Here is a 26,756-nt window from a genome sequence, read left to right as displayed (position 1 = left end):
TTACTCATGTGCTGTCTATATAGCCCTGTGTGCTCCTGCAACCGTACAGCTAGTTAGCAATGTTGTCAATTGGTCTGAGTGAACTTTAGTTTCACTCCAAGAGTTTTTCCAGAGTTGTGATGCATTTAAGAAGCAAATTGAATTTAGAACTTATCTGAGATTTCAATATCTAAGAGTTGAAGCTATAACAGTTGTAGTGGTATGTCGGGGTTGACAATATATCACCAAAGGATTTTTTCCCGTAAAAGTAATTGAATCGACTAATGAAAAAATGAAGCAAATCATGCGTCGAATATAACGAGAGAAACAGTTCTAAAAGAAGAAATATAAAGATATTTCTGTATTCCATATATATAGGAATATACTACGTCAGTGGTTCTCAAGGTGGGGCCTGCGAGACGTAGTCAAGGGGTCTGCGACTGCCTAAAGTTAGGAATGTGATGTAATAAAATAGAACTCTCAGCTGTTATGCAAGAAGTATATATATATTTTAAGATTAAGAAACTCCAGTTGTGAGCAGTACGAGTACAAAATAATAACTATTCATCATTTCCAGTGTTTAAGGATCTCGTTGATTCTTCACGTGAAAAAACTCTCTGCTGAAATGCACAAAACACTTGTAGGTCACTTGAAAGCATTAGCTGCAAGTTTTCGAGAATAATTAGCTGTCCCACAATCTGGTAATGGTTGGATTGAAAATCTTTTCACTAATGTATAAATCCATTACATACAATGTATGAATCTTTGTAACTTAGAACAAGAACAGCTATTTGAACTATCCTGCGATACTTCATGGAAAATCATTTACAAAGATAATGAACTTTGTAGGTTTTGGTTGCGTGTGCGCTCTAAGTATGAACATTTAATGCCTTTACCTCCCACTTAGTTATGTGAGCAGACATTTCTCTGCTCTTCGCAGTATTAAAACCTTAAAGCGAAATCGTCTTAATGTGGAATCAGACTTAAGATTGATGGTGACAAAACTTATTCCAGATTTCCATGCAATTATGAAAAAGCACAAAGAACTTCTTTCCTCAAATTAGTGACCCCACATTTGAGAGCATTGTTTATCAAGTGGATTTCCTTTATCTCCCCCCCCCCCAAAAAAAAGCATTGATTTTCAGTCTTGAAAGTTACTGTATTTTCAATTTGAAATTTCGTTGTATCTTTATAATAAATCATGTATCTTTAGAATAAATTACTTGCATTATTTTTCTTGGTCTTTTTCTTGTAAGTGATAATTCAAAGTAATATATTTCTTTAATAACGTGTGAAATTTCAGATAGCAATGCAAGGGGGTTGCAGATCACTTTCCGAATGAACATGGGGTCCGCGTTATCGGATAGTTTGGGAACGACAGTACTACGTATCTCCTTTCCGTAATATTGCTACTAATTCTTTTATTTGATTTTTGTATTAGCTATTTCATGAATTAATGTGTTTGATCTATTTTCTTGTAGGCTCTGCACTACAATATTCTTTTATTTGATTCCTCTATTAGTTATCACATAAATTAATGTGTTTTGTACTTTCTTATATGCCTTGCACTATAATCTTTTATTAGATAACACATGAATTAATGTGTTTTTCTACTTTCTTATAGGCCTTGTACTGTAATATTATTTTATTTGATTCTTCTATTAGTTATTATATGAATTAATGTATTTGATCTATTTTGTTATAGATCCTTCACTACAATATTCCTTTATTTGATTGTTCTACTAGTTATCAAATGAATTAATGTGTTTGTTCTATTTTCTTATAGGTGAACTATGGTGTTTTTTTTTATTTATATCTTGAAAGAAAACTAGCAATGAATAACAAGAGACATACACATATATAGGCACTGTACTTCATTACTAGTACCGTTAAAACTCGAATAATTAATGATTCGAATATTTGACTAATGGATTCTTCCAATATTTCTTATTCCTATATAATTGTTTGAACGTTGAAAACAAAGATTCGTATACGAGTCTTATTCCAGATTGTTTTTGTCTTTATTTGTAGCTCTATAACTTTTATTTGTAGCTGATAACTTTCTCCGGTTCCGTTGGCAAAATGCGAGTCGCGCTCAGAAAACTAGATTGCAACTGCAAGTTAAGACTACTTATATCTGACGTAAAAGTAGGCTATATTGTATATGTTACAGCTACTAACTACAGTCAAACCTCTGTAAAGCGGACAGCCGTGGGGAATCAAAAACTGTCCGCTATAGAGAGGTGTCCGCCTTAGAGAGGTTTTCAATATCTTCTTACGAAAATTAGTAAAAAGTATTGTGCAATTAGAAACATATTTTTGCATGAATCATGTATTTACGAATATTACCAAAATGTTACTGTACCTGCATTATCTTGCGCCATCCAACACTCTATGTTCGAGGCGCAACATGGAAATAAGATGTTACAGTTTTCTGCATTTTACACTTATCGCTACTTAGGTCTACTACGTTTTCGGTGTGTTGCTTTAATTTGTGAGTTAATTGCAGTCCAGTAATGACTGTTGAGACAATATGCGTACCCGCGGGCAAAAATACCGAACTTGTTTACAGCTTGGTTAGAGATTCCAGCGGAACAGTAGAATGACTTATCATTCCAAACGGCGGGCAACTGTCAATCACTTTTGTGTATAAAACAGGTTGAGTGAGAGCAGTGGCGGCCGGTGGATTGTAGTTTCGGGTGTTGCAGTACGAGCGATAAGAGACAGAAGATATAAAATTGACTCACTGACTAATCAGCATAACTTTAGATACAAATGCTATGTGACATGTTAAATTAAATAAAATTCTGTTTTTAAAAAATAAAAATGCAGAACACTTTATCCGATTAATCACCTTAATTAATTAGTAAGTTCATTATCCTCTCTTTGATTGGAGCAAATCTGTCTAATACATGCTGGTTGAATTCTGGTATTCTTATTGTCAGATCTTTTTCTATGGAAAGCATAACCAATGGTGATAACCTTTCTTGGGACTTTCAATTCCTTAAAAGTGTCAATTCTTTTTGATGTGCAAAACACATTTCGTCTTTTGCTGACGCCATAGGTACAGTTAAGATTAATTTCAGAAGCTTTGTAGATTCACTAAATATTTTTTTTTTCTAGATTATTGCGAACGATTCATTCTATCAAACTCAGTCCCTGACAGAGATCCGACTTCCTCTTTAGCGATGACTGAAGAGAGTTCGTAGCAGAGATTAGTGTTATTTTTTAAAAAAATGTACATTGAACACACTTTATTCACAGTTTATCCAGGAAAATTTAAAATAAATTGAGGAAATGTATTTGGTGCAAACAACACTACTGCCATAAGATATCCTCTAAATTTAAACTGGATTTTTTTTTTTTCGAACACTCTCCTGAATTGCCCTTTGCTTGTTTTGTCTAAGCCTTAATTGCAAAGTTTTCCTCAGTTGAAAGCTGGTCAATGTTTTTTGTAAGTTATTTACAGAAGTCATGGTATACAATTCATTCAGAATTTGTAGGTTATTTACAGAATTAAAGCACACACAAAAAATTAAAACTAATAATTAAAAACCAAAACAGCTGATACAAAAAAGGTACTGGTATATGAATTCCGAATGTCACATATTCATTCATCAACACACACACATGTGCGTAAAAGAAAAAAACTACATTCCGAATCATCCGTCTTGGTTGTTACGCAATACACGATGAACAAAATATACTTTCACATGAGGCGAAACAATGCTTATCAATGTGATATGTTCTGGAAAGGAAACCTCGAAACCCGCCAGATGAAGGATCAGCATGTAACAGAAGCCAAAAATCAAAGAACATCAAAACAAACAACACTGCCAGTTCTACACCCAGAAATGTTAACTGGGAGGGGTCCAAAGTATTTGAGGGAGGTCCAATACGTCTACATAATATGGAACCTGTCTTATACTGCACCCGAAAGGACGATAAGTAATTCTTACTTACTGTCACCTATATTTTTAGAAAAAATGATAGAACGATTATTTCTATAAGAAAAGAAAGAGTACATGATGAGGCGCAAAATAAAATATTTAGCCTACATCAATCGTTTCTCTGTTAAACAAGTATAGTTCGTTAAGAAAGTCTACAAATATTAGTCAAGTTTCGAAATTTTTGGGAGGTCCGGTCCCGGTGGACCCCCTCGCGGATACGCCCCTGAGTATTGCTAACTAGTCCCAAATTCAATGTGGCGTTCCCCATCATACAGTTTTATGTGGAAATTATCAAGAGTATAAAATATACTTATTTTATAAAAGAAATATGTTAATACTAAAATACTATCCACAGAGGGGGGGGGGAGCGATTCTACATACTGACTTATTAATATTTGATTCACAAATTACTATAGAAGAAGCCTTCATTATCAATATAAGCTAAGAATTAACTTGTAAATGCGGGTATACTTTCATTTGTTTTCTCCTCTACTAGATATTTTCTTTCTTATTTTGTAATTCTGCAATCACTTTTTTCAAATTGTCACTAATGATTTGCTACAGTATGATCCCATAATTTAAAAATATGAATGCATAAAAGCAAATTCCATTTGTTAGTTGCTAGTGAAAGAAAATTCAGAAATCTTATTTAGCGTGAAAAACCTTCTCGTTCACTGGAAACCGTGCTGTGTTGCAGAAGCACTGCAACGACCAGTCCCTTTAACTTCTGAGATAGGGGAAAGGAGACTTAACATTTGCTCCAATTGCCGCGCTGAAGGAATCTGGTCGTTGTATGCTCGGTGCAACACAATATAAATTAGAGACTCTGTGACGGATTATTTTTCGCTTTTTAAAACGGATTAACGGAACGGACAGTTACAGAAGTAAAAAATATGTTATTTAAAGTGTGTATATGCAAGTATTAAAAAGTATTTTTTCTGTTCTTTACTACTATTAATATTAATTTTTTTTTCTTGAAATACTTTGGTCGTTGCGCAACGCTGCAACGCTAACATTAGCCGCCACTGAGTGAGAGTAGAATGCAAGCAAAGGACATGAGGGTGTTGTTAAATCTCATGTCTCATGTGCTCATCTGGGTTGCTGAGCAGACAATTGAGGAGGCAAAATGTTGCCACACTCTCATGTGCTTCATTACTGACACATGTATGAATCACAAAAAATGTATTTGTACTGTACTTTTCAACTTGTTTCCAGAGAAAATGTCCGTAATACGGAAGTAAATAATACCTATAAAAGACAGGAAAGATTGTCCGTGTCCGTACTAGAGAGTGTCCGCTTTAGAGAGGTTTGGCAATATGCTTTTTCCTATTACAGTGTTCGGGGATTACAAAATATATCCGTTACGGGAGGTGTCCGCTTTATAGAGGTGTCCGTTAGTAGAGGTTTCACTGTATTTTACTTTTGAAATGAATTTAAAACAAACTCCAGAGAAATCATGTATTCTAGTGCCAACGAATATGATACAAGATATTCATCAATACAGAATTATATTTTACAAAATCAGCAAAATAGTACGTATTTACTTTCCGATGAAACCTCGTAGATATCGTTGTTTCCTGAAACCAACGAAAATCACAATATTTCGAATTCTGTAACAACGCATGACTGAATACTAAAATTTCTGATTCATTGACAGCCAATTACACGTTCCATATCATCAAAGGTTAAATTAACAGTACGAGGTGTATTCGTTATAACACCTACATTTTTCTCAGAACTGGTAACAGATAGAAACGTGCTGTTATTTTAAAATACGTTAGCACACGTTGTCTATGTGTGACAGAGATGACAATACCGTACGTCACACATAACCCTAGTGTCAAAGGTGACTGTTTTTGATTCTTATGAATGGCAATGTTTTCATTACAAGAACATCGTGTAATCATTCGTTTTCTCCATCTGCGTGCTGAGACACCGCTTGAAATTCATCGTCAGTTGAGTGAAACATGTGCTAATGGTATCACGGATGTGTCTAGTGAGCGTTCGTGGGTGCGACAGTTCAAAGAAGGCAGAACGTCGTGTGACAACAAACCAGGACAATGTAGGCCTCACACAAGCCGGTTTGACTACAGTGTGCACAGATCCCACGAAAATGCCAACTTTGGAAGCGATGTGCTCCACACACATTCGGCGATCCTCCAAAGCATTTTCTCCACTCGTTCGATCATGTCGTTGAGCTCACAATGCTGCATAACAATGCTCCTGCTCCAATGTACACGACTGTTGTCACCAAGGATGTAGTGAAATACTGTGGCTTCGGGAACATTCAGCACCCACCACCCTACAGCACAGATTTATCTCTGTAACCTTGGCAGCAACAGTCGTGTACACTGGAACATTGTCATGCAGTAAGCAAGCTCAGCGCAGAACAACTGATTGAAATGACTGCCTCCAACGAAATGACGCAGCTAAACAATTGAAACTAGTACATTATTTCTTCCATAGATGGCACTATATGTCATGAACGGCTTATTACCAATTACGTGATATTTTAACGTCATTCCGAAGATTCTTGGAAATACCAACGTTATGCTAAAATGTTGCATATGGCCCATTCTGTTATAGACTCTGAAAAGGGACAAGATAAAAATGATACGAGTCTTTTCAAGTGTAGTGCCTAAAACTAAACATACACTAAATACCATATTTTTAGGTTAGATATATGGACCAGATTACGGACGGAAATTTACGACAGCATTTTACGGAATGAAATTAGGAACCGAAAATCATGCCAGTATTCGACTGCTTTAAGATAAAGCGGACAAGCCGAACAACCAACATGGAAGAGCATGGAAGGGCAAGCACAAAAAGAGAGTTGTTGACAAATTATTGTAAGGAGAAAAATATCATGGTGTAATATCACAGCTTTGTGTTCCAGAGAAAATTAGAAGGAAAAACAGCAAGAGGAAGAAGAAGGAAAGAATGGCTTCATTCGCACAGAACTCATTGTACATGTTACCAAAGATGATAATTAGGTATATGTCTTTTGCTGAACTCCACCTCCCCTCTTCGAGAAGGTGCATGATGATAATTAAGGACCGGATTTTAAAGTGCAAAAATGTGGTAGGAAAAAGGGAATAAAAGGGGCAGAAAAATCATTCAGAAAGGTGCAAAAAAAGGTTCTAATAGGCTATCTTTATTAAGTGCTATAGTATACAGTTACATGAACATTCTTTATTCATTACACTAACAAATATTGTTAAAGTCTTGGCTTTAAACATTGGACATAAATTGCAAAATTGTTTTATTTAATCCCAAACTTGTACAACATTCAACATTCTTGTAATAAAATTGTGGTTAAAACCAACTTGGTATTTTTTAAAAAGAAAACTTTAATTTAGCAATATTGTGGCTTGAGAAACCGTCACAAACTACTGGGTCTTCAGAAACTGGTTATACTTGATTATGCATAACATTTCTATATTTTCAAATTTTAGTTTCTGTCGCTTGGAGCTCAACTTCGCTCGAAGTCAATGGAAACCAGTGGTACACATCTTGCAAGCGCATAGATAGGAAGTTCAGTTGACGTTGCAAAGGTTTTTATGTCCGGATTGTTTCGCAAATTCAATGCAAATTTATCCCTAGAAAATCCGTCAAGATTGCGTCTAAATTTATGGAATGTTATGTGTAAACTAGATTGAAAATAAAACATATTGTTCTGTCCATTACAAAAAAAAAAAAAAAAAAAAAAAAAGAGAGAGAGAGAGAAAGAGAGAGGGAGAGAGAGAAAATGGACAATAAAGATGCTGAAGGCTAAAAGAAGTAACAAAAAGGGAAATCATGAATCTAGCAAAAAAAAAAAGAAAAAAGAAAAAGAAAGAAAGAAAAAAGTGTAACATTCACGAAACAGATGCAACCAAGTGCGTTCATTTCAGTTCGTTTTATGGCCGGAAATACATATTTTGAACTGTGATTGTTATAACAACTATACTAATGCCACATTGACTTGATCTCTAGTCTTCCGTTCCAAGCGCTGCTGTCGGCTGAAAGAATTCCACTCGCTTTCTCTCGCTTAGCAACAGCTGAACCCTTATTGGCTCAACGCGTGGGTGTGTGAGCCTGTGAGCTTTAGTTTGCATTTTTGCCACGGCTCAAGACATTTTGGCAGCACAATACATTTTTAGAAAAGGTGCTGCACCTTAAAATCCGCTCTCTAATGATGATGATGAAGAAGAAGTATCCGTTTTGAACATAACGTTAAAATAACATATGTCGTCTCTTTACCTATAATAAGAAAGGACACTTTTCAACATATGCAATAAACACGGGAGGGGGGGGGGAAGGGCGAAGAGAGGAATTGTCCAAACAATTGCTCATGGTGTCTTGTTGCGGCTACTAAAAGAAACTTGTAAAGACAGTTGTTAAGGCTTGTTTTCTCAATCATCTGCACAAATTTGTTTCTCCCCTTTGGCTCTAACAGAATTATAGTTCTGTGTGAAAATTCTTAGCTTTGGAATAATGTATTTCTTTTTTTCCCTGCCTCTATTTTGTAGAATTTATTTTTGTATTTTAGTATTTGTTGCAGCTGTACGAAACTGAATAAATTAAATTTTTCTAAGGTTCCTCATCCAACAAGTTCACTGTCTTTTGTTATGAATCTGCTTATCTTGATCAAATCTCTTTCGTATTGTTTTGCATAATCGCCTATGGCCTAACCATTCCCTTCCCTATTTAAATTCCAACAAAAGAACCTGGTTTATAGGAGACATTTTGTTGTTTATATGTAAGGGTTGGAGAAGGCTTGAGTAGTAAGAAAATGACGCAATTATTACAGGTACTCTCTCATTTTCTTCATTATTGACAAGTGATATTTCCCGCCCTATTCGAAATTGAAAAACGAATTTAATGTGTTGGGTTTCTTTTACGGTCTGTTTTTGACATAGGGTTCCCACTACTAGTGATTTCATACTAGATTTAATGAGTGTATTAGAACCAAGGATCTTATAAAATAGAGGATCTGCCCTTACAACAAAATCTTGAAGCCATACGTCACAGTTTCAACACCCCTACTCTGCCTGCTCCACCCAATAGGATCGCAATGTTTTGAGCCAACAATCATGGTGGAAACGAAAGTAGCTAATCAGACGATGGTGGAAACGAGAGTAGCCAATCAGACGTGTCTATGCTTGGTTGTTTTTTGGCTTCATCGATTTAATAGGGTGAAGATACATATGGGCAGATCCTCTATTATAACATCCTTGATTAGAACCACGCTAGTGGACTTTATATAAGGGTGCTGGTAACTTAGAACACCCGTCATTTATAAAGCCTGTCCGTTACTCTACACTATTCTCTTGAACGGAAACCAATTTTTCAATTTTATTCTTGCAATAGACAGTTAAAGTTATTATTTCGGCCAAGTTCCTTAATGCTGCCAATCAATCACGATCGTAACGACTAACTGTGACTTTAACGTCCATCCGTTACTCCAGATGATAGTTCTTGAACAAGAGTGACTTTTTAATATTGTGTTTTTTTCCAATAGATAGCTGAAAAGATAATCTTAGCCGAGCTCATTAATTGAGTAAATCCGTTAACTTCTTTACGAATAACGATGACTTAACGTTCGTTCGTTACTCCACCTATTCTCATGAAACGAAAGTAAAATTTTGAATTGTGTTGTTTTGTAATAGACAGCAAGAGCAATCATTTCGGCCGAATTCGTTAATGAAGTCAATACATTAACATTATAACGGGTAACGGTGACTTTAACGTCCGTCCGTTACTCCAACATGATAATTCATGAACGAGAGTGAATTTTTAAATTATGTTCCTTGCAATAAATAACTGTAGCGATTATCTCAGTCGAGTTCGTTAATTGAGTAAATCCGTTAACTTCTTAATGAATAACGATGACTTTAACGTTTGTCCGTTTCTCCACCTATTGTCTTGTAACGAAATAATTTTTTAATTCTCTATATTGTAATACATAGCAAAAGCAATTATATTGAACGAGATCATTAATGGGGTCAATCCATTAATATCTTAACGGCTAACGGGGACTTAAATGGTTTCTATCTATGCATATACAATACAAGTGAATTTCGTGTGATCCTCTTTATTGTTTCTGGCAGAATTCATTAATTACTAAGTTAGTGATCTAATACATAGGAATACATTTCGAGTTAATTAACATTCTTGTAATGAATTTTCACCAATTAGACACCTTTCCTACGTTAGATTTGACGGCGGTCCTATTTGACACAAAAAATGGCTAAAGGAGATCGTGATGATGAGAATAAATGAAATGGTAGAATGAAGAAAGTGGGAGAAAACAGGAGGAGAATCCCGCGAAAACTCACGCACACGGTGTTTGCCCACCATAAACTCCACATAGCGCAGATATTGAACATCGTGAATTGTTTCATATATAAAGTCAGTGGCGTATGCAAGGTGGGTTTCGGAGTTTTAACTCCCCCTTTTGAGCAAGGTATTATGCAAAAATAAGCATTCACATAATAATGTACGCATACAAACACCTGCAATTAAATGAGTGGGAGTTTGAACCCTTCCCCCTTGACGAATTTCTCCGTACACTTTATACATTATTTCATAATTAGGTGATCATTTAAGCCCATTGCTTGGTTATTTTGCACATCTTTCAAGGTTCGATCTATGGTGAAGACTATAGAATTTTCGATGTTAACCCAACATTGATGAGTTACTTGAATTAGAGAGATAAGGTAGCGACTTACGTAGAACGAGAAAAAAAAATAGTGATGACAGTCTATGCTCTGATTACACATCACCTATTTAAAAGCTCTCTAGCTGGTCATATTCATTCAGCTCATTAACCGCAGGAAATGTATTATTATTATTATTATTATTATTATTATTATTATTATTATTATTATTATTATTATTATTATTACTCATACGGCTCTGAAAGCCCGTTGGACGTTCATATCATTGCCAGTGTAATCATTAGAGACCGGATGTTTAGGCATTAAAAACCTGAAAAATACGCAGGCAAATAGGCACTTAAAATTTAAAAAATAGGCTATAAAATAGGCACTAAAATAACTCGAAATAATGTAGATAAATACTGAATACAATTAAAAAAATAAATTCAAGTCATAGATAATGTTCAAAGAGTATAGAAACGTACCTCTTTGTTACTATCTTCTTTTACCATATATAGAAAAACGAAGCTTGATATGTGTTCCATGTATATTTGTTAAATACATTCTATACAGCACTTTACCCTACTCTTAACAGTCCAAATTTTATACACTTTATCAGTATACACAGCGGTCCAAAGTATTATGGCACTTTATCAGCACACATCAGTCCAAAGATTTACGGCATCTTATTACAACAGCCTCGGAAAAAGCAGAATACTTTCTTGAAACACTAAACTATATATTTTCCTCAATAAAATCTTATTTTGAAGATGCATAGAATAGGCAACATTAGGCACTAAAGCAATTATTTAGGCAGGAAAGGGCGAAATAGGCAAAATAAAATTGGCTTAAATTGAATTATTAACTCTTAATATAAACTTTAAAACGTTATTTTTCATCATATCTATAATATTAAAGAATAGGCATTTTGCCCAACATCCGCTCTCTAGTAATCATTTGGGGGCCGCTGTAGCTCAGTGGTAAAGCGTTCACCTCTGCTGCTTGGGGTCCCGGGTTCTATCCCAGACCCCACCAAGTGAACTTTGTGGTGGACAAACAGCGTGTGCGTGAGTTTCCTCGGGGTTATTCCGTTTCCTCCCAGTTTCTTCATTCCACCAGTTGATTCATTTCTCATCTTCACCGTCTCCTGTGGCAGCGTGAACTTGCCTCCAAATTGTTCTTACTTGTAACACCTACACTAATCAAGTACTAATGACGTCGTGAACTTGCCCCCTCTCACATGATGTACTAACGATAAATTCAAAGTCAATCGTTAGTGCATCGTTAGTAGCCTAGCTGCCATAACCGTGAGACGTAAAACTCAAAGATTTCATTTCATTTTTTCTAGTAATCATTTATGTCCATGGATATTTAGGATAATGTTGAACGTAGATTTCTTGAATATAAAATCACGTTTATTAAACGTTCATTACCATCCAAAGAACATAATTGGGATTCAATCAAATAGAGTCTTTCTTCCAGTCATACCACCAGAGGGTTTTGCGCTCCCCGGAGTTGATCAACAGCCCGGAGCCAAGATAAATTAAATTGAAATTTATATGATTCTTGGCAGGGCACGACTTTTAAGCAAATAGTTCGATTTAGCCCTATAGTCCTCTCACGGATTGTAGCCTTTAATTTGATCCCCTCCTCCGGGCATTTTCTGGAAGAAAGGCTGGTTGCAGTAGTCAATTAGACATTCTAGTATTGTGTGGTTTTAAGATTAGATATGACTTTTATATTTAAAGATAAGAAAATTACCAATATCGTGTACAATAGATCCACATATTACTGTATTTTCTGCTTTCTGATTAGTACTAAATGGTTTTTGTTCGTTTACAACCCGGATTTTTGTATTACCAATGTGGACAATGTTAGAGCTACCGGCAACCGAAAAAAAAAGGCAAAGCAGATGTAGGCCAAAATACGCCTCTTTCTACCTTTTACAATGAATAAAACTCCTCCTTGTACAGTAGTTTGGCCAGAAAGACCACCACATGGAGAAAACAAGCATAAATATACACACATACGCACGGAAAGTATTCACTGCCTTCCTTCCTGGTAGCCAAGGGTGGAATACCTTCCACGGTCTTGCTACAAGGCAGTAGTAGATAGGACTGGTTTTCCGCTTACCAGCTGGCGTAGTGTATGTGGTAAGAAGTCCTATATGCACATGAGAATATGTAAGTATGTGTGTGTATTTGGCAACACCAAAAGACACGGTTAGGTCAGATTTCTTCTTTTGTAAGAATGGATCGTAAAAGATACGTGGTAAAAGAACTGTAAGGGACCGGTTATAATCTGCCCCCGGAAAGAGTGAGAAAACAAATGGTAGCATGGATACTTGTAGTAGATACCAAGTGGATAGATTGTTCGTTTGGGAAGGAGAAAACTCGTACGAGAAGAGTAAATCGATTGTATGTGGGTGACCATGATGGCATCTTCTTCTAACAACAATCCTTTCGTACCATAAAGAGCGCGGAGAAATTCAGCAGGTGCGTCCTCAAACAACAATCAAGCACAGAATACTATTGTTGCTTGTCGATAAAAAGGAAAAATATACAAGAAGAGTTTTATAGTTTAAAAAAGAAGATACAATCACTCATTACGTATTCATGAATTTGCATATGTGTCCCATCATGGGAGTGATCACACTATTTGACACCATGTGTAACTGATGTCAAAATCATGAAGCGAGACCAAATACCACACCAGTATCGTTTCTTCGAAAACACCTGCAACATCCTTTTTTTCCCTATCTTCTTCCCTCTACAATCGTATGCAGGCACACATGAGATATTTGCATTCAAACGTCACATTGGCTATTGTTGTATCATCCATTCTCCGGTCAATACCGTACAGAAAACAAAAGCAAAAACTGGTTGGCCATTATTTGGTACTTTTTCTTTTTTTTAATAAAAGAAAGAAGGGTGCAGATGTATCGAATTTAACATATAAAGGAAAAGGGGAAGGCAAATGACCGAAGACCCTTTGACATATAGTACATGATATGCTTCTCAACATGTTATCATACAATTGTACGTACAAGCTCATGATTGGCAAGTTTGAGAACTCATTGTACCTGGTATGATTATACTGTATGTGCAGCTATGTATACGTTGCAAAAATTACCTCGGTTGAGTGATTGCCCGGTCTTTTTTCTTCCTGCCCAAGTTCTGTGGAACAATTCTCTTTCTATGAGGATATTTTATGTTAGTTACCATTCACGTATGCAAGAATTTATTTCGGCGGAAGGTCCAAATTCAATATGAAAAGAAATTATATTAAAAATGGTAAAAAATCACCCCTAAAATTAAAAATGAAATCTTTGAGTTTTACGTCCCACGTTTATGCCGGCTACGCTAAAAGAGATGGTGATGATGAGAAATGGAGAAAGTGAGAGGAAACGGAAGAACTCCGAAAAACACGTACACGGTGTTTGTCCACCACAAAGTTCACTTGGTGCGAGCTGGGATCGAATCAGAGACTCCATGTACCAGAGGTGAACACTCTACCACTGAGCTACCAACTAGACTAAACTTACAGAAAAATCGGGATTTCGGCGGGAGTCCGGACATCCAGGACCCATCCCCTGCGTACGCGCTTGATTTTCTTTTTTGCAGTAGGGGCAGGTTGTATAGCGCTTATCTCTGGTGGCGTAGAGTCCCTGGTTCAGTCCCGCCGAAGTAAGGTTGTGGTAGACAACATTGTGTAGGTGGGTTTTCTTGAAGTACTTCATTTTCTCCCACGTTCTCATTCCACCAAATCTTCCATCATCATTTACTTGTCTTAATCATCCATCGTCCTTAGCTTAAAGAGCTTAATTTTGGGACTAGGGATGCGCACGAGACGAGTCGGGACAGGATTTTCCTGACGAAATTCGAGTCGAGACACGGATCTTCCAATAGTAAAATATTGATTTTTCGAGTCGAGACAACACTTTTACAGCACATTTTCGAGACGAGACAGCCACAAATCTTGTCTCGTGCGCATCCCTATTTGGGACGTTTAACTTAAATATTTCTCTCTTTTTTTCTTTTCTTTCTTTTTTTTCTGTACAGCCACACCAAAGAAATAGAAATGTCAATAATATTTGATTAAATTATTATTATTATTATTATTATTATTATTATTATTATTATTATTATTATTATTATTATTATTATTATTATTATGGATCTCGCAGAGATTGGAATACAAAGTAGAAACTGGATGCAGTTAGCTAAGGATAGAAGTCAGTGGAGAGCTTTTGTGAACGCGGCATTGAACCTCCGGGTTCTATAGGCCATAGAGTTAGTTAGTTAGTTATTATTATTATTATAGTACTCAAAGGTCCTTTTTTTGCATAAAGGAAATTCTATATCATAATTACCTTAAGCTTACAGTTCGTACACCATTACGCTCGGAATGAGTCAGGCTCTCTAATGAAATCACAAACATACTCTCTCAGTTGCAACATTTGGGCGAGTTTTCAGGAATTTTTGAGAAAATGATTTCTGATTTTATATACAGCACACACACACAGGCACGTAGCCAGGATTTCGTGAAGGGGGGGGTCCGTGACATGAAATATTGTGGTCATCACAAAAGGGTCTCGATCATTCTAAACTATTTTACTGGAACATATATTGGTTTGTTTAGCCAGGATTTCGTAACGGGGGGGGGGGGGGAGAAGTGACATGAAATTCTGAAGGCCCAGAAGCTCGTCAATCTAAATTACTTTACTATAAACATATATTGGATTGTTAGCACAATAAAATGAGGATATGTTGGCAAGTATTTTAATAACAAACTATGAAGAAATTTCGAGCAAAATAATAATAAAAAAAATTGAAAAAGATTTTACAATATTTACGTCCTTCTGTTTATTCAAATATAACAATTTTCCTTTCGTTATGACCTCAATTATTATAAAAAGTACATACTCAATACTGTCTTGTAAACTATCTTCTAATATAAATAAAATAAAGAGTTTGTTTGTGTGTTTGTCTGTTTGTGTGCGGCCTGGGGACCAGACGAGTGGACCGAGAGTTACCAAATTTTGGATAGGGATACCTTGGCCCAGGCCCCAGATCAAGACGAAGCGTTGTTTTTTTAATTTCGAAACAGGGGGGTCTCAGGGGGGCGTTTACCGGAACCGGTTTGGGAACCAGACAAATTGACCGAGAGTTACCAAATTTTAGTCACGAATACCTTGGTCCAGGCTCCAGACCAAAGTTAAACGTTTTTCTCGAAATTCGAACCAGGCGGGGTCTCAGGGGGGCGTTTACCGGGACATGTAAAAGTAGTAGAAAATGACCGATATTTATTTATTTATTTAACAATCACCACATACAGCTCAGAAGCCATTTTACACTGGATATCCAACAACATTAACAATGGAAAGGATTTAGGAAGGTATCGGCCATGGCCTGTTTAGTAGGTGCCATCCCGGCATTTGCTTGGTAGGACTGAGGGAAACCCTGGAAAATCTCATTCAGGATGGATTCGAAGCCACGACCTCCCGAATGCGAAGCCAACGCTCTACCACTTGAGCTATTTGTGTCGAATTCATATTTTCGCGGTCGCTGAAATCAATGGTGAAACTCGGATCGCATTAACTTCCAAATTCACGCTATTCGGCTCCGGGCCTTGAGTCACCGGAGGGGGTGAGATACCAAGACATATAAAAGTAATCCAAAATGACCGATATTAGTGTCAAATCCATAGTTTTCGCGGTCGCTGAAATCAATGGTGACACTTCCATTAGCGATGACTTGCAAATTTAGTTACAATTGTATACGGGCCAGGAGTCAGCGGGGGGTGGATACCGAGTCATGTAAAAAATAGCCCAAAATGACCGATATTAGTATCAAATCCATAGTTTTCTCCGTCGCTGAGATCCATGGTGATACTCCCACAGGCGTTGACTTCCAAATACAGCCCCTGTGCGAAGCATGTGTATGTTCAACTAGTTTTACAATATATACGTTCCTTTCTGTGTTGAATCAAATGGTAACAGAACTTTCTTTCAATATAAATTTTTGTTTTTATTATTCCGTGAACTATTGTCAGCTCCAAATGACAGGTTAAAGGAGCAATAGAAAATTGTCCTTGGAATAACATGTTTGATACTGCAAGGATGCGATGACGAAAAATTATGATTTAAAATGTCCACGCTGTTACACAACGGCACTTATGCTTTCGAAAGTTTGAAATCTCCCTGACTAGTAGAAGAAATTCTGAGAATTCCATAACTTTTCTTGAAATTTCAAATTCCCTGACTCTTCCAGAATATCTCGCTTACCTCGTCACCATATTGCAAGTAATACAAATCTCCTCATAAGAAAGAGTAAGCAAAAGCTTCCTGTAGTTTTCTTTTTAATTTTTAACGCTGATCCTTCTTTTCTTCATTTCATTATGTTTTATCCTTCCTTAATTTTTTTCATTTCTGGTCTCGAAGGGGGGGGTCCGGACCCCCCGGACCCCCCCCTTGGCTACGTGCCTGCACACACACATATATATATATATATATATATATATATATATATATATATATATATATATATATATATATATATATATATAAATCTTCGCACACAAACGCTGGCATAAAGGAGAAAGCGAGCTCTAGTGAGCAAAGGAAAAGGATGCTAGGTGAAAATGAAGGAACCGGGCTCTATGTCTCGCCTGCACACTTAAATATAAAGATCTTCGTATGTAGACATGTAATGTCTGTCATTTCTTTTGTTTAAGTGTTTGTGTAAGTTGATTCAGGTTCAGATTTATATTATACAATGGTTGCATGCTGCACGTATAATTGTACAAATAGAAAGGAGAAGAAATTACCCGAAATAACCTTCCACAGGTAAGAAAATCACCAATCATAGGATACGTTTGGCTTCACGATTTTGTGGTATTGGCAGATCCTCTATATTATAACATCCTTGGCGATACCTCCAAGTGACGTCACCGACCGCAAAGTATCCTGGGAAAAATGAGAGCAGAAAGACTGAATCGAGAGTTCCCTGCGTCAAGCTCTTCTTTGAACCATCTCAGAAATTGACATCTACTATTGTATTACTACATAACAAATTCACGCATCTATTCAACAAGCAATCAAATGTTTGAGATCGTATATGAATTTAGATTAAATTCCTTGGTTATTCGAATTGTAGGCTGCATACAATAGTTAAAGAGACCAATACATGACAAAATTTTGATGATTCTAATCAGATTTTACTTTAGCTCATATCATTCTAAAATTGTGGCCGACATTATAAAGGAGAAAGAGAAGAGAAATCTCTCCCGAACAAACGTAAAATTAGCCATTCATCTCACCTTTAATAACTTCCGATATTTACATTTTTATCTATATTATTTATTTTCGATTCGAAAACATTATTTACTTTTCTAAATTTATATCATATGGTGCGGACTAGAATCCTCATCACCACTTTCTAAATATGTAACGCGCTGTGGTGAAGATTCGGAATAGTGGCGCATTACAAATTTAAACTTGAGGTAATCGTAGAACTAGTCGTAAATATGTCTATGTAGAATGTGTTTCATACTAGACATACTGATGTGCTACACGCTGACGTTTTAGGTCTGTAAAAAATTTTCTGCTTCTTATATCTGTAACCAAAATTAAATACGTTAAATGGGGGCTACGGTGGGGGGTGCCTCTGGTGCGTAAGATCTCTGGTTCGATCCCTGCCCAAGTAAGTGTGTGGTCGACAAGATCGTGTCCGCGGATTTTCTCGAGATACTCCTGTTTCCTCCCACATTTTCATTCCGCTAATTATTCCATTATCATTCATTTGCCTTAATTATCCGTCTTCTTTAGCCTAAATGGTGTAATCGTGGGACGTTAAACTGAAAGATTTCATTTCATAAATACGATGTATGATGATACTGTTCCATACTTTCGTAGAAATCTCTAGAGTTAACAAGTAAACAGACAAGAGTTTTGTTGTTTAATCGTTAACAAACAAATACCATTAAGCTATATATCATTATTATACCAATTACAATAACTAGGAAAGATAATTCTAATATCTTCTTTTCCATTTCTTATCCTCTTACAGAGGTTATATATATGTTATATACAGGGTGTTAAATTTAATCAGGCGGCTTGAAAAGTATAATGAGTTCTAAACGAAGAGTTGTATCTAATACAAAAAATTCTACAATATTTTTAGAGTTTTAACTGAAAACAGTCCAACGATGAAATATTTGAACAAACTGATGTATTCGTGAGTCAATTATGATGTGTAATTTTCGAGAAAATCAGAAAAAGAAAATATTTTTATGATGTTAAAAAGTATGTTGTACACGTCGCCAAATCGATGCAATTGATAGTTTTTATTTTGCTAGATGGGATTATTTATTTCGGTACTGAGTATGAACATGTATACAGGGATGAATTCAGGGGGTAGCCCGGGGGGGAATCTCCCCCCCGAAGAAAATTCATTCCCCCCCGGAGAAACTCCTAAAATTTCAGTCACAAAATGTAGAAATTACTTCACCCAATTATTTGCTTTTCTTTCCGTGTACGTGCAGACGAAATCGGATCTCTAAATATACATATAAATAACGCAGACCCATTCTATATAAATATTAAACATGTAGGGCCTTATGCAGAGTCGTTTTGAAGCGCGATTAGTGCCATACTAAAGAGTTCGACTAACATAAGCCTCCTGCAATAGTCAGTAGTTTAGTATGACTTCAATCATTCGTCGAAACGACTCTGCATAAGGCGGGTAACATCTAAGATAGAATATCAAATAGTCAATAAAACCTGTATTTCTTAACGCTATGACCGAGTTTAGCAGAACATGAAATTGTCAACTGTTGAAAAAAAGGTTTGCATTTTAGTAGGTACTATACTTCCGCCCTAGTAGGTAGCACTAGCACAGATTGAGATAGGAAAGGAAAGATAAGGAAGATCTTTCGATCACTCCATATGATCTCTGATGTCAGCAGACTTCAGTTCTTGAAAATGTACAGTTCTTGCATTATTTGAAATAGAGCTCCTAAATCCCATTTCTCGCATCGGAAGTAACAGACGTAAATGTGTTTTACGACTGTTCAAGTAAACACACCTTTCTTTAACTAAAAATAAGTCAATTAAAGGGTGAGGTTCAGAGGGCATCATTTAGAGGGATCAGGGAGGAACAGTTATCCCTCCTGGGTTAGAGATTTATATAGAATTTATCAATATAATAGTAGTACATAAGTGAAAGATTGCTATTGAAGGAGACGAAGATCCTGCTCAGTGCCGTGCCATGGGGGAGGAGCAAGCGGGGCAACGGCCCCGGGCGCCGAAGTAAGGGGCGAAAAATTCGGGAGAGAGAAAGAAAAAAAAGAAGGAAAGAAAAATGAGAGGAATGAAACACATGTGCACATGTGGGCATGTGCATATATATAAAATGAAAGGAAAAAAGTAATAGAAAGTGCTCAAAATCAAGGAAAAGCAGGGTTTACTTTTTAAAATTTTCTCACCTTTCGCGGCTGGTCTGTCGACCTCACTCATATATACGGGGGTGCCGTCGTATACTCTCGCCCCAAGCGCTGATTTTCCACGACACGGTACTAATCCTACTGAATATTTTGTAAACTAAACTATTGATGTGTATGCAGCGAAGAAACCAAGGCTAATATGTTTGATTTAGAATCAGAAGTGTGAGAAAGAATGATAACTTTTTTGTTAAGATATTCCTATGTATGTTTGTTTTAGGACAAAAAATATTTGAGTTAATTTAAGTCTTTTTAAAAACTTCTACATTAGTAGCAAACAGTAACTACTGAATATAGGAAATAATAACAAAAATAGCTACTGTAAATAGCAGTTAAAGTTTAGTCTAAATTTTTTTGCCAGTCTTTATTTAATGTTTTAGATAAAATTAAACGATTGTTTTTTGTTTTAATTATAATCTCAGATTGAATATTTATCAGCAATTAGTCTTAATATTAGGTAAGATGTGCATGTGAATGGAATTGTTAAATATGCTGCTTTCTTGCAAAAGATACAGAAAACAACCCTCCCCCCCCCCCGAGGAGTTCACATTCCCCCCCGGGTGAAAACGTCTGAATTCAACACTGCATGTATACCACTTAGTAGAAGATCACCTCTCTTACTGGATGATTTCACCCAACAGTGACACACATACTTCCAACAGTGACACAGAAGTAATAATAGTAACGCACATTCCTATAATAGTGACACATACACTAGTAACTGTGACATGCACAATCCTAAAAGTGACACAAATACCCTTAACAGTGATTCTCAATATGAAGTGAAATATGAAACATTATTTATGGAATAGGCCAAACTGACTTGATTTTTTTTTTTTTTTTTAAAGAAAACCATTCGAAGAAAAAGTCTTTCCACAACAATAAGGTACCTGCTCTGGATTTTCTCAAAATAAATAATTATACCATACTGTAGTTAGTTAAATATTAACTTATTGGACTTACGAAATATGAACAAAATGGTTAGAATAGTTGATGAAAAAGCAGTTTTCGATTTTCATCCTATAGTAAACTATCCTTATTTCGGGAGGTAAAAAGGAAATTCAAAATCCATCTGGCCTCTAGACGTATGTACAGTTTTGTTAAATAAAATCCTGGCTACCCTCTTTCCTTTCAGAGAAAAAAATAAAAGAAAAGAAAAAAAGAACTACTCTTTTACCTACAGTTGAAATTATTTGGCCCATTGTCTTTATTTAGAGCCAAAGTATTAGAATTTACTAAGTACGGTTGTCACAGTATGCAGTGGTGCCCACTCCCCCTTATGTACATGACGCACGCACCCCCCCCCCCCAATTGTCTATCCATAGGTGTTCTTCCATGAAAAAAAATCTTTTCGATTAATTTTTACACCCCCTCAAACATATTTACATATTTACCCCCCCCCCCAAATATTTCAATGACGCAGTTTGCGTCATAGCCCCCCTTTGTGGGCACCTCTGCAATGTGATCTTCTCAAAAGCAGCCTTTCCCAACTTGGGGTAAGTAAGGCGATCTCAGGGGGTCTGCAAGCCAATCTAAGACAGGCACACACAGTGGTAAGAAATACACAATTTTAAGTTATATAATCGAATTAATAATGACAATCAATTTGCGTGAGAAGTAATATATAACCTACAAGAAGTTACCTATACTCCAACGACATTTTTTCTTCTTCTTCTTCTGACAGAGCCAACAAGCGTGTAGAGATTGATGTACGCGTTTCTAAATATCTTCAAACGAACATCTTTGACAAAATAGGTGACTCGAAAAGGAAAGAGGGAATGAGAAATTCTTTAATTTTCAAAAACCCTTGACTAAGCAATTTTCAGTGATTTGTTTTTATATATTTGCAACATCTTAGTCAAGGTATCCGACCCCAGGTTTCAAACCCAGGATCATCCGCGGCATCATATCACTCTAACATGACTATACCATTGCAAAGGAAAATAAAAACACTCACACAAACACTCTCATATTATATATACACTAACATGGGAAAGAAATATAAATACTAACCTTGTATATTGCAAGGGGTCCTTCACATGTGTTGTAGACTCTAAAGGAGCCCGCAGTATGTAAAAGGTTGGAAAAGGATGTTCTAAAGCGAAGGAGATTGTCAAGGTTTAAGAGTGTACATACACCAGTACGAACGGATCCAAATGGTGGTCACAAAGACTGTTATTTTCTTTTTTTTTCATTTTCTTAGTTTTCAGAAAAACCGAAGCAAATTTTCGAAAATTAAAAAAAAAAAACTTCTTGAAAACCAGTTCCGATTTCTATCAAAACCAGTTTTGTTTTCTATTGAAAATCGATTTCAGTGGAAAACAAGATCGATTTTTGAAGAAAACTTAAATGTCGGTTTTTTATAAACCGGTTTCATATATATAACTGCTTGCCTATCCCTAGTATGTACGTGTCATGAAATGTGTAAAATTTGTTGATTTTTTTTTTTTTCAATCACAAGACTTTTCGTTTGTCCTATCCTCGTTCGAAAGTTAAAAAAAAAAAAAAAGAAACTGCATTGCCTTCTAGCTTTTTATAAAGAAAAATATTTTTATCAGTGCTTTCAAACATGATTTCTCTGCGCTTTTACGAAGTTAAACATTTGGACCAAGATAATCCTTCCCATGTCACTTACTTCATATGTTTGAATATTTTATCTTTCAAACATAAGACAGCTTTAAAAAGATTGTTATGCTAATTTTTAAAAGCAGTAGAAGTGTGATTTGTGTTTCTACCTTGCTTAGAAAAAAGTAGAAGAAAGTCTTGAGGTGAAAAAAAAAATGAATATTGTGAGTTTATCAAAGGATTAGTTCTAACTTCCAGTGAACAGCTGTGCATCGACTCTTAAGTACTTCTTGTAAAGTATTTTTGCGGTTTTCTATGCTTTTTCAGAAAGTAACACGTGTTCCACCGCAAAAACCTTATAACACTTTTTTTTCCTCTTTCTTCTCTGTTGGAAAAAAGAAAAGAAGAAAATAAAATCTTTCTTAATCACATAAACAAAAGAGCATTTCTTTCTGTACACGTGTAACGTAAAGGAACAGGAATACAAATGAAAATATGCTTAGCACTGATTTTCAAGGGAAGTTAACGTTACTGCGTTCGTTTTCTCTTTAAAAGTTATGAGTTCTATTCCCGAAACGGATATTACTTTTCTTTTATTTTTGATTTGATTCAAGTTTTTGTCTTATGTCAGCAGCGAGACAATACCGAAAGAGACCTATAGTTTAAAACCACGGTAGTTGATCGATGTTACCCGATAGGAAATCGAACCTGCTACTTCGTGAACTAAAAAAATGTACCCTCGTTACCCACTAGGCCAGTAGGGAGAGAAAAACGGATAACTGGAGTGTATTTGTTCATTTCACCTATAGTGGTCCCCACGAGACAAGATATATATATATATATTTTAAAGACTTGTCTCGTAAACGCTGTTAAACATTTAATCGCATCCGATTCTCGAACAATTCTTTATTATATCGTCTCGAATTTTTGTTTCCTCGTCTTGTAAATTTAAGTACAAAATTCGTGCTCTGATTTTGTTTAAAATTTCATCTAGAAATTATCAAAACCCTTCCTTGCCTTGGTCGGATATATATACAGGGTGGTCCAAAAGTAGGTATACAGTACCGTACTGATCAGCTCATTGCATTTTATATCATTTCTTATTGTTATCTATCAGGTAGAATTAGTTTCTTTATTATTCGTTCTTAATGTGTTTTTACTTACATCCAGGGATCGAAGTGAGTCGGTATGTGGTGGTATACCATACCGCCTTTAGTTTTTCAGTGATAAAGGCATACCGCCGCTGGTTTTTCAGTGATCAAGACATACCGTCACTAGAGAATTGATGGTTTAATAAATCCATTTTTATTCACAGTAATTGACGGATTGCTTTGCACTTAAAAAGATTTTTTTCATGCAGAAATAATTTCTAAGTTGACAACACAGATATTTTTGCTATTTTTTCTTACTTTTTGTTTTTAGGATGAGGTGTCTTCAAAGTTGTTCATTTAGTTTGTATTTTGATGTGCCATATTGAATTGTTTCTTTCTTTTGTGTGTCTTCTTGTCTTAATGCATATAAAGGTTGTGTTTTGGGCATTATTTGATTTAGGGGTTGTTTGCTGTACAGGACGGATCTTTTGAGGGTTTGGAATACCCCTCAGTCGAGTGGGGGGTCCGGGAGGTTTCCCTCAGGAAAGTGTTAATATAAAAGCTCGGTTTTTGAACATTTTCGTGTATAATTCTCTATAATACGTTATAAGGGGATATTTTTTTAAATTATTTTTTTCCACAAAGTTGTAGATGGGGAATCAAAGTCTCTCTCCATGCTCCCTCCCCCCATAACTAAAGAAAAACTCTGCAATGGTTTTCAGTCTATATGTAAATAGCAACGCAATCTTTTAGGCAACATACCCTCACTGTATTTCAACATTTAGATAGCCGGTATGTCGAGTCAAAATCGTAATAAAACATGCCACCTCCCCTCTTTTTTTCCACTTCGAACACTGTTACAGCTTAAACTCAGAAGAGCCGAAGCAAATAAAATCATAAACTAGAATGTTGTACTTGATCAAAGAAGGGGTGTATAACTGTATACCTACTTTCGGACCATCCTGTATGTATATATATAATTGCATTCAGCATGCTGAAAGTGGTATTAAAAACGACTGGATATTTTCGCTATTGGCATAAACGGTACCTCAAGAACCTCAAGTTTCAGATCGTTCTTCTCCTGACTCCGTGATAGGGATGGCCACATTTTTTTTTTCGAAAACGGAAAATGAAAAGCGATTTTTTTCGAAAACGAAAAACGAAAAAAATTCGAAAAAACGAAAAATTTTTCGAAAAACGAAAATGTTTTCGAAAAAAACGAAAAATGAAATGTCCGAAAATCGAAAAACAGATTTATCGAACAGGGCCATCCCTACTCCGTGGACAAATGTGTTTTTAAAATAGTTTCGTTGGTTTCCATGTTATATTTTCAAATGAGTACAAAAATTACAATTTAGAAATTTATCCGATTTTGGGCATTTTTTTTTTTTATCTAGTGGCAGACATTTTGACACTACACAAGTTAGAGAAAAATATTTAGAGAACTTCGAAATGTAATGTTGGAGGAAGATAGAAAAATAGAATGAAGTAAAATCGTTCATTTTAACGTCCCACGAGTATGACATTTATGCTAAGGGAGACTATGATTAAGGCGGAAGAGGTTGTGGAATGAGAATGTGGAAGGAAGCGGGACTACCCCGAGAAAACCCACGGACAAGATGTCCACCACAAACTTAGTTTGTCGGGGATCGAACCAGGGACTCAGCTCAACAGAGGTAAACACTTTACCACTGAGCCACCGTGCCCCATGAAAAAAGATAAAATGGACAGAGACAGTGACAAACGAAGATGATTTAAAACGGATAGGAGAGAAGATGACATTTTTAGTCAGCATCTTTCGTAGGAAGGTCAATTGGTTTGAACACATCTTGCGTAGAAATTATCTTTTTCATACCGCTGTGGAAGGAAAGAGAGGAATAGGAAGAAGAAGAACACTAGTGATCGATGATTTGAAAGATAGAAGAAAATATTGGGAATTAAAATAGGAAGCTGAAGATTTAGAAACGCGGAAGAAACATTTCCAGACCGAAACCTTAAATAATAATAATAATAATAATAATAATAATAATAATAATAATAATAATAATAATAATAATAATAATAATAATAATAATAATAATAATAATAATAATAATAATAATAAATTGTTTGGTTTCTTTCCTTCTTTCGTGAGAACTTAGCTGACGAAATAAAATATTTCAACACACACTTTTGATGGCCCGTAGATACAGTAAACGTGATTTTTCGAGACTTGTTCGTCCGTTCGTCCTGATGCACACTCGTCTAGAAGCCAAATCCAACCTTTCAACGTATCTGAACCAAGAAAAGAACATGGTGGCTCACTAGTAAAGAGTTTACCTCTGGTGCGTGAAGTCCCTGGATCGATCCTTGGCCAGGTAAGTTTGTGGTGGACAACACCGTGCCTGTGGGTTTTCTCGAGAATACTCCCGTTTCCTCCCACTTTCTCAATCCACCAATTCTTCCAACATCATTCACTTGTTTCAAAAATTGTCTCCTTAGCCTAAAAAGCTTAATTGTGGGGCGTTAAACTGAATTTTTAAAAATTTTATTCGTATCTCAACCAAATTTTAAACTTCAGGTTAAGGAAAGATCCAAAAAAGTGTGATATAACAGAAATTAAACCATTAATTTGGACCATAGGTAAAAGTAAGGGGGAACGCGGCGGTAAGCCATCCTCCCACTCCAAAAAATATGTACGGCGTTCCCCCAGTTCCTAAAACATTACAATGGACAATGCAAGATTGTTAGAAAAAGTTTTATTCCTACATTTTTGCTGTTTAAAGGATTCTATTGTCATTAAACGACATTGAAATGACAGAGATATTTCAAAGGAATTGTCACCACAAGCTAATAATTTGGATTGTAAGAGGCCCAAAATACCTCACTCCTTCACAAAATAAGTTCGCGAGTGTAGCGAGCGGGGAAAAAATTAGCATGGGTCTGAAGCCTATAATATAATAAGTAGATTGCTATATTTTAGTATTAAAGAGAGTGATTTTTGGAGGCCTCCTGAACCTAGGGCCCTGGAGCCTGGGCTCCATTGG

Source organism: Thermobia domestica, chromosome 18, assembly GCF_964235325.1.
Source record: "Thermobia domestica chromosome 18, izTheDome1.hap1.1, whole genome shotgun sequence".
Lineage (NCBI taxonomy): Eukaryota > Metazoa > Arthropoda > Insecta > Zygentoma > Lepismatidae > Thermobia > Thermobia domestica.
The sequence above is the reverse complement of the archived record's forward strand: the minus strand, read 5'-3'. Positions refer to the sequence as shown.